At 45.0% G+C, this 10499-nt stretch overlaps 1 pseudogene; it reads left to right on the forward strand.

Annotated features, from left to right (window-relative positions):
• Positions 1-5120: 5120 nt before the first annotated feature.
• LOC121836408 lies at positions 5121-10068 on the forward strand (annotated as a pseudogene).
• The last annotated feature ends 431 nt before the right edge of the window (positions 10069-10499 follow it).

The following is a 10499-nucleotide window of genomic DNA, read 5'->3' on the forward strand; positions in this document are numbered from 1 at the left end:
TATCATCTCGGTGGCCGACCCAAATCCGCCCTCGGCCACTGGTGTTTTGCCAGTGCCATCGATATCATCTCGGTGGCCGACCCAAAACCGCCCTCGGCCACTGGTGTTTTGCCAGTGCCATCGATATCATCTCGGTGGCGGACCCAAATCCGCCCTCGGCCACTGGTGTTTTGCCAGTGCCATCGATATCATCTCGGTGGCCGACCCAAATCCGCCCTCAGCCACTGGTGTTCTGCCGGTGCCACGATATCATCTCGGTGGCCGACCCAAATCCGCCCTTGGCAGCTGGTGTTTTGCCGGTGCCACGATATCATCTTGGTGGCCGACCCAAATCCACCCTCGGCCACTGGTGTTCTGCCGGTGCCACGATTTCAGGTTGGTGGCCGACCCAAATCCGCCCTCGGCCACTGGTGTTCTGCCAATGCCACCATGCCAGCTCGGTGGCCGACCCAATACCGCCCTTGGCCCTTAGTCTTCTGCCGGTGCCCGGCCATTGGTGCCCAGCCGATGCCTGAGCCAGGGGTGCTCGGCCATGGGGCCCGGCCCTCCCAAAGCCCGGGCAGGTGGGCCTTTCTGATGCCGAGGGACCATAACGAGGTCGGCACCGACCTCTTTGGCCGGGCAATGGCCGATGAAAATAGGCTCGGCCATGGGGATATGGCCATCCTTCGGCCGGGCTCCCCGTGCTACTTGGGTGGACACTGTTTCGACCACCGCTCGTAAGAGTGGGAAAGCCTGTCAAGCGCTCACTTCCGGGACAAGCTGCTTACTTCCGGTGGCTTTATACCTGTTCGCTCAATGCGCCATCCAGCCCTCTGGTGGAGATTATTGGCCCCACCTCAAAACAAACTGCCATAGACAAGAACTTTTTTTTACACATAAACTCACTGATCTCTATGACAATTGTTCAATTGCACATCCCCGCTCCGCGAGTGCGGCCACCAGACGGCAATGTTGCACGTCGAAAAATCGTGTTTTTGGAGCGTTGCGAAGGCTGGCCGCAGCGTGCTGAAGACACGTTTTCTACTTGTTCGTCGTCATTCGGCAAAAACGTTTTTTTAAAACCCTGTGTAAGCCGGATACTTGCCAATGAGAACATCTGTGAGTTTTCACGGAAGCACAGTGCTGCAAGAAAAAAACACAACTCGTTGAAAGCAAGTTTCGACGGTCTTGCGGCATGATCAAAGCTTCCTTGCATGCCGAAGCGCTGAGTCTCTGTGCCTCCGCACGCTAGATTTGTGAACATATGAAGAAAAACTATTTTCCTTAAACCGAACGACACTCCAAGTACAACTCTTAGCTACCGTAGATTACCATGCATCCGCCCATTCCACATGAAGTGCCGATATCCAAATGTCTAAGATCTGAGAAAATATGCACAGTACATTTATATGTAAATTTGATGACCAGGCAAGCGCCCATTCCCAATTTTTTCGCGATTATGTCTAAATTATGAGTGGGCGCTTGCCTGGTATTTTACGGTAATGCAGTAGCCTACAATTGAAATAAAGTAGTGTTGTATCCTGCATGCCAAAAGATACACAAAGGCTTGCCCAGTGTGATGCAGATGGACGCTGCGGGAAGCTCGTTGAAGTTGAACATTGGAGATGCGTGTTACATTCTAAAAGTAAACAATGAAGCTTCTGCCGTCATGTCGCGAGTCTTCATTGTAAAAGTAACAATGAAGACTCGTGCCGTCATGTCACCTCTACGGCGTTTTGTCCGTGCGCGCCTCTCACGACGCTTTCCAGTTTTGAAAAAGGCTGTTAACTTACGTTTTTTTTTTACATTGTAGCGTGCCCCAGGTTAGGCCTAATATTAGGCTCAAGGCCTAAACTTAGGCCTGGTGTGACCCCGGTTAGGCCCAAGGCTAGGCTCAAAGCCAGCTGCTGTCGGCCGCACAGGTGTTTACGCCCGTACTCCTTGCGAGGATTAGCTTTTCTTCCCCTTGCTGCAACTTCAAGGGGAGAAATGTTACTTTGACAATACACTTAAAGGCATAAATGTAGCTTCCCTTGATTCCGTCTCTCTTGCAGAGTTCGCTGACACTATAAATTTGGAGATACATTGAAGAAATCCGCAATAATTGCCGCAAAACGCGGGAGCGAATCTCCAGCCCCCGAGCCCCCTCTTTTCGTTCCAGATGAGATGACCTGCAGCACAATCTAATTCTACCAAGAAGACGCAGCGTCAGCGTACAAGTTACCACGGCCGGCAAGGGCCAATGTCACCACTCCAACGGAGCTAGCCGCCCTCCGACCGTTTCGTACAAGCGCAGGAGCTAATCTCCCACGTCAAATAGAGAGTCGACGCCAAGTTAGCTGACTTTGTCTGTATCACGGTGGCCTGTATTAGCTGTTCGATCGCGAACGCCGGATGCCGAACATAAGTAATGGGACGAAACAAGATATCCATGGGCCGTGCCCACTAACGTATAAAGAATTTACATAATTTGGAACAAAATAACATAATAAACAAAAAAAGGCTGCAATCGCCACCCCTAAAATTATCGCGGAAACAAATTCTTATTCGAAGGATCACGATAAATCAACCATTTTTTTTTCAGCTTTTGCTAGCACACAGGACATGGAGCGACAAAAGAATGCAGCTGAGGTTCATCTGTTTTTCTTCCAATGTATATCATCATTCCTTTTGTTTGGTGGCGTTAGAGATAAAATAAGGAAGTACCCCTGCGGGTTCGGATATAAACAGGAATCTTATCGAGACTTGGCGTCGTGTAATAACTGCGGGATTCAGATTAAAGACACCGCGTATGCTGTCGTAAAATCAACGCTAACAAAAAAAAAAAGTATCTAAAAACATTTACACCATTGATTTTCTTCTGTCGCACACTAATTGAACCTTGCACTTGTGTCAGTTGAGATCTGCGTCCATCCCGAGTTATTGCGGATTCATAAGAGAGTGACCCTGACTCACAGTCATAGCTCCAACTGAACAGCAAATTCCACGCGGTTTACCGGTTTAACCTAAGATATTAGAGAGTTTTAGTAGATCGTTCCGATACCTCCGATAGCCCCGATAACGATACTATGCATGCACAAGGGAGGCGGTGGCGGAGTATCGGGTATCGTTATCGGAGTCATGGGAACGATCTACTAAAACTCTCTATTATCGGCCTTCAGCACTCAATCTTTGTGGGGGGGGGGGGGGGGGGGGGCTAACGACAAGATAAAAACGCGGCGAACCATATAGCGCAGACGGCGATGGTGTCCGAACAAGCAAACGAAAAAAAGAGCGAAGGAAAAGCGTGAATGAAAGCAGACGGGAAGTGAGGTGTGTCCGTTTTGCCGCGACGAGTTGAAGTAGTTCGAGTCCTTGTACACTTTATATTTCTGCAAAGTATTCGAGCCACTTCCAGCCGCCATGACGGGGGGAGAGTAATTCTCTCGGTTCTTCTTTCTTTACTTTGTGTTTAAATTTTATTTATATATTGAGATCACCTGAATCGCCTTGGAGGCAATATTGCAGGGAGAGATTATCAAAACACATTTCAGATGAAAAGATAGAGAAAACACAGTTTCGTTAAACATGTTCCATTGTAATGCAGTTCGAATAAACGATAGTTGCAACTTTGAATTTATGGCCAACTCTTCCTGACACGTAGAAAGGACATCGAATGTGTTTTGCTCTATTGATGCATGTTTTATCATTATATGAACAATAAAAAAGATTTAATCTTTAATTTTTCCGTCTGCATGAGAGCAATTGCCAGTGTCTCATGTGTGCGATACAACTCTTGGTTGTCTAACGAGCAATAGCGAGAGAGCTAAGGTTTAGAAAAGCTCTAGTCTCATGCCCATAAGTTGCCGAGTCGCACCGGCACGAACAATACGTAACAAATAAAGTTTCTTGACACGAGGGACGCCGCCAACGGCGCCAAGCCGCCGAGGGTCGCCGAGCATGTGTGACCGCAGGACAGCGGCGACGGTGCTCGCCTACTTCGACGGGCTGCCGACAGATGGTGACACATGAGAAACGAGAGGATGCGGCTAGGTGGCGACTCGACTACAGAGTTAATATAATAATCTAGAGGAAAAGGTCTCATGCATTCAGACCGTTTCAAAACGGCGGGGCATGGCACGGGAGTCGGTGGTCCGATTTGGTGGTCCTAATAAACCCATATCGCTGGCCACGCCTTAATGCAATGTAAGAAGTAGCAAAACATCGCCTGTAAGGCCTGTACCCTTTTCTTTCCTAGCTTGCTTTGCAGAAAAACAAAGAAAGAACGGGAATAGAGTAATGCATAAAAAATAAATAAAGCTGACAAGCGCTCGAGCAACTTCAACTCGCCGCGGCAGAAAGATCGCCTAAACCTTTGTTCGCTCTATTTTTTTGCTCTTCTGTCGTTCTCCTTTCGTTTTTTCCTTTCTCAAGACCTCCGGTATCAGTGTTCAGAATTTACCTGGTTTTGTTCTATCTTTTCTCACTTGGACTCAAATTGCCTTCTCCCTACAACGATAGGTGCCGGAAGAGCCATTACGACATGTAAAAATAGAAGGCGACACGTGTATCACCACTTGCCGGTGTTACTCGGAAACCAGCAACGAACCAAGACGAAGGTGTGATCCCAACGAACGTTGAACCTTTAATGGCCGCTCGGGGGCTTGTGCCTCGAGTCCCTATATGGGATGGCTGAGCTGCCAGACCATGTTGCTGGGGCAGTTTGATACTTAAACCTATGTTACGAATAAAAAAAAAAACAGGACGCGGGATGGCCAAAAAAAAAAAAAAACGCGTTTCTCATGTAGGGCTTGTCAAATTATGATGCGCTGGAGAAATGCAGCTTTCTGCGTTAAGTCCTTATTTCGAGCTCTTTTTGTTCGCTTCCACCCATTGAAAAGCATGATGGGAAGGGCCTTAGAACGGCCCTGGTATCGCTGCGCCGCAGCGTTCTTCCGAAACAAAAAATTCGTCTGCTTTCCTCACCGTCACCGAGGCAAATCGCTTGGCTCAAAATGGAAACCAAAAGATTGGGTTTTGTCGTGACCCGAATGTACGATGACCTGCTGCCCTGAATCAACCTCGACGAAAGAAGCGGCAAGACCCCTTTTGACAACGGTCTGAGATTTGAAAGATAATTATGGTGCCAGTTTCACAGCCTCCCTTGAGAGAAGCACCAAGGCCCTCTATGAGCTTTTCCGTATGAAGTCATCATCAAAACAAAAGGCAAACCAAATATTGGAAGCCGCCGAGAACTGCCCGGAAGAGGGTAAAAGTAAGTAGCTGAAGAAAAAGTGCTATACCTCTGCATTAATTTTGTTTACAGGCAGAAATATTTTCTACCCTTCCTTATTTGCCTATGTGTGCCAACAAAACCAGCTGTTGTGATGCTGCTTACATTATAACTAGAACTCCGTGTTTTCGGATAAATCCGAAAACCTCCGAAAAACACCCGCCGGTAAAATTTTGGTCAATTCGGATTTATCCAATAAACTCCAAATGTTTATGTGCCCATGCCACCTCCCACCCCACCCCCCCCAAAAAAAAAAAATGTAAAAAAAAAGGAGTGAAAGACATTTTTTTTTTTTTTTTTTTTTACAATTTGATCAGCACAGAGTAAATGGTCCTGAGAAACTGGCACCATAATTATCTTTCAAATCTCAGACCGTTGTCAAAAGGGGTCTTGCCGCTTCTTTCGTCGAGGTTGATTCAGGGCAGCAGGTCATCGTACATTCGGGTCACGACAAAACCCAATCTTTTGGTTTCCATTTTGAGCCAAGCGATTTGTGACTTAGAGAAAGCAGAAGGTATGCTTTTCTAACAGTGAAAGCTATGCACCATAGAGATTCTATTAAATAGAGAAACGGGACAGTTGAAACTTTCTATTACCTCCTTAACCACTCCACCTCGCGCGGCCGCAGGCTAGATTGATGGAATAAGATGGAATGACTACGAGCTTCGTAGTGACTGCCCCCGAAAGTTTATTGATTTTTAAAATATCGACGTTTATCGAAGCAACACTTTTGTAGTGGGACAAATTAATATTGCCAATGGTAATGGCACGAACGTCAAATTCATCTGAAGCAATTTTAATCGGTACAAGCGCGTTTTATTGTTTTTCTGGCATACATTTACATCCGGTTATTATTTACATGTTTATGTTGAATAGGAAACACTGCGAAATTAAACTCCGAATTTCGGAGAATTGGGAATCAACCAAATATAAACTCCGATAAACTCCTAATCTTCAGCAAAAAATAAGCTCCGAAAAACACCCTCCGAATTTGACGAAAAATAAACGTCGAAAACACGGAGCCCTAATTATAGCCTATGGCTCGAGCAGAAATTTTTTCAGCAATGGGGTATATTTAAGCGCAGTTTGGGACCTATGCATTCTGGAAACAGTGCCATCTTTGTGTCTGCGAAACCAGACAACTGTGCTTGTACAGCCCCCCTGCCCAGTGATTCTTGCATGCAACACCACGCACAAGTGACAGCGACGGATGCTCTATGCAGTTGCGGTGGTGCGGTGCAGTGTACAGTCTAGGCAATGTTACGATGCTGTCTACGGCACGGGTTTCTCCATTGCTGGGCCCCTATGGTGGACAGTGGAAAAGATTGGGCAGGCTATGAGGAGAAGGTTGAAATCTGCGGCGTGGATCCGTTCGCTCCACAGCCGCACGCCCAAGAGCTTAGCTATGGCTGCTGGCGGAAATTACTGACATCTCGGATTACCTCCTGAAGAGAAATTTTGTCACGCTCAACCGAGTATTTTAAGGGGTCCAGGAGCCGTTGATGAAAGCAGCGAGTGCAGAGAGAGCGATTGTCGTCTCACAGGTGAGGTAGACTTAAGATATTCGCGTAATTCTGGAGCACGTCTGCACCTTTGCTTGATTCAGTTTAAGAAGGCTAATCATTCTCCTTAAGAACTGTGCAGCACGCTGTAAAGTCATACTGTGAATTGTTGCCGCCATGCGAGCAACACGAGGTTGGAGTACAGGCTGTTGCTTGTCACTGGCAAGCAACAGCGCCCGAAAGCTTTGAGGTTGCTGCGACTCAAAAGACGAAAACATGCTCAAGAATGGTATAATTTCTTTCAAGGCCGATTTTCCGCCTCCTCCGATAGGAAGCTTACGTTTGGGTCTTCTCTTGGGAATCCTTTATAGCGGCTGAACTTGACCAGCACGATAGGCCTAGCCCTCTTGAGATGTCGACATGTCAAAAGAAATAATGTCTGCCAAAACAAGAAGTGCCACAGACGTACTTGAAAACAAGTGCTGCGAGTTCAGTCTACTTCGCCAGATCAAAGAATGATTAAACTTGTAAAAGTAAATATTCGTAGGTCCACCTTACCTGCGAGACGACGATCGCGCTTTCCGCAATTACTGCTTTCATCGACAGTGCCTGAACCCATTAGCCTGTAGTTACCGGCATTTAAGACTTCCTTGCACATAACAAAACTTGTTGTTAACATCAAGTACAGTGTTACCCACTTAAGATACGACTAGAGTGGAAATGATCAGTTTCTCATTATCGTTAGAAGTGGGTTGCACTGTAGTCCTGGATGTCAGTCATTTCCACCCGCGTCTGCCACCTGTTGTCTTGGATGAGGTCATTCGGCGACAGACTGATGGGATCCACACTGCAGATTTCCATCTTCTCGTAGTGTACATGTTCCTGTTGGCTGTCTGCCATAAGGGCCCAACGGTGGAAAACTACTTTCCGAAGACAACAGCATAATGTTGCCGCAACTATCCACTGCACTGTAACAACACAACTGCGTAAAGCGTCCGTCGTTTGTGCATGGTGTCGGCAGAGAAATCGCCGGGCAGTGCGGGTGTGGCGGTGTGGTTGTCTGCTCTCGCGGACACAAAGGCGGCACTGTTCCCAAGATTCGCGTGAATACATACTATAGGTTGACATGCCAAAGCTAAAACGAAGTAATGTAGTGAACACCTGGTAAAGGTTCTAGATAGTATATTGTGATTGTATAACCATGGCAACATTTGATTGCAAAACATTATTTTCCAAGATGTTATTTTTCTTTTTTTTTTCTCCAGCTCTCCTTGCCAACGGTGCCTTGATCTTGCTGCCATGCCTGCTGAAGGAAAGAAGCAACAACCTCGAGAAGAGTCTAGTATGAATTGCTCGGCATGCCTATTTCAATTAAAATAGATATTTATTATTAGAGAGAAAAGCCCATTAGGATATTAACATCAAATAACTGGGAAAGTGGAAAGTGATAAAACTTGTTTATTAATTTCAAATAATAACAAAAGGGTTCACAGGTATATAATGTACAGAGCACGACATTTTGTGAATGAGTGATGCGCCAGTATTTTCTTTTTTTCTTACAGAACTGGAAAGCTGTAATCAGAACAATTACTGTGGTGAAAAGTGATAATGAATGCAAAATTTGTCGTCAGCTTAAATGAGAATAAGGTGCATAACAGGGGTGCTGTTGTGCTTGCAGCAATAGATCGTTTCCACATACCGACGGCACCAGGCGGTGGCTGCACGAACTAAAAATCAAGGAAGTGAAGTACCTGCTCTACCAATCTATAATGGGAGTCACGCTACCAGTTTCTTTGCTCTCTGAGCTGCGGCGCATGCCCAACGCAACTTTAAAGGGCATCCGTGGCGTCCACCCAAGTGTTGCGTTTATCTTTCTGTCCACTTTCTTTTCCTGTGTAACACAATTATAAATATGCTGCAATTACGTGTTCTACTCGCTGATCCACAGCCTCCTTCTGAATTTTCTCAATTTTTCGTGCCGTCTTTTGCTGCTTGGCATCGGGCGCTCGCACGTGCACAGAATGCTTCTCGGAAAAGGTCCATTATGTCGCACCAGGCGCATATTTATTTTGGGGAGAAGAAATCCTACTTTCTCATACCAACAAAAAAGCTAAAAGCTCTTACATTGTAAACCCTGATGTTTGGGGAGGATGGGATGAAAAACAAGTGCAGAGCTCCTCCCGACTGTTGTGATGTAAAACACTACAACAATTGAAGAAATAGTACTTTTTCGCATTTATAGGTACCCTCAGAAAAAGCTTCCAACCTGAAAAAATGATATGCTTGAGTGAACTGGGTAGATCAGTTGTATAATTATGGTGGTTAATATTTAAAACGAACTGGGTTTTATTTACTGCGAAATGCGAGCATCCACCCATTCCACAATAAGTGTCTCGCAATTTTGTAACATTTCGAAAATATGCAAAGGCAAGTCCTTTGCATATTGAGGACCTCAGAAGCACCCATCCCCCAATTTTTCGTGATTATCCTCGAAATTTGAGTGGGCGCTTGCTTGAAACTACGGTAGACATTGCAAATATTTTTTTTTCCTTTCGAAAGTTAAGGATCAATCCAGCAAGTTTATATGGATACATACAACCTTTTGTGCCTAATCATTTACTTCAAAATAAACTGCAGTGTGGGACTGTTTCCAAAACTCTACTCTTGAGAAAAATATGTGACGACATAACAAACTGAACAATTACCAGGTTGTCTGTAAAGACCTTCTGAGGAATTGTTTTAATGTCATTTGTCTTGCCGAAACAGCAAGTTTTGATTTGCATATTTTTCCCAAAATGTCTGGATAAACTTTAAAAGCACGTTAGCCCAACAGCATTACCAAATTGAAAGAAGTATAAGTTTTACCTTTAATAAAAATGAATTGACTCAGGAAATTTTTTAATTGTGCAGCGATTTGCAAGTTGGTATTTTTATCGAAATGGCCTTTGTCCTTGTCACAGGAGCCGGGCGCCCAGTACATGAACCCAAGTATTCTGTACACTGGTGAGGACGTGCTCACATCTTCAGTGTATGCGGTCACAGTCGAAGGTTTGACCATTGATGCTGCAAGCCTTACGCAAGCAGTGTCGTTGTTGATGTGCCTGTTCTGGGCTTTTAACTTCAAATACTCTGCTGAAATAAAGAAAATACACTCACCCTTCTTGAGCATGCCATCGGGGTTTCGCACACAAAAATGGGCACAGTTGCATTGCAATTCTGGAGCTGCTTGTGATTCAAGACCTGCTTTCGTTAATTTATAGTAAAGGCTGTTCATAGTGTACCATGTGTGCAGTGCCTTATAAAGACTTGTTTTTCAGTTGAACATCGTTTTAAACCTAAATTACATTACTTGATGCCATTTGTTTTTAAACGAAAGCCTTCCGATTTAAATTTGTACTGTATATTTTGAAAATAAACACATTAAAAACAGTGGTGGTTTTTATTGGAACAGGCATCATCATCTGTATTTTTTAGAAATTTAGAAAATTTGCTCATACATTTCCACAAGCATTGATTAAGAAGCATGCTTCACGTTCTCACTTATGTCGCACTGAGAGGTATGGGATCACAAAAAAAAAAAGGTGCTCTCCTTATGTACAGCATAACTGAAAGCCCGGAAATGCCATCTTGTCATCATTAACAACTCAGTGATATATTTCTTCTTCCTCGTATCGTCATCTTCTCCGCCTTCGCCGGTAATGAGAACATTTTAAATTTTTAAACACAAGAAACCAAATAGCCAA

This window comes from Ixodes scapularis, unplaced genomic scaffold, assembly GCF_016920785.2.
Source record: "Ixodes scapularis isolate PalLabHiFi unplaced genomic scaffold, ASM1692078v2 PGA_scaffold2__306_contigs__length_199485367, whole genome shotgun sequence".
NCBI classification, from domain to species: domain Eukaryota; kingdom Metazoa; phylum Arthropoda; class Arachnida; order Ixodida; family Ixodidae; genus Ixodes; species Ixodes scapularis.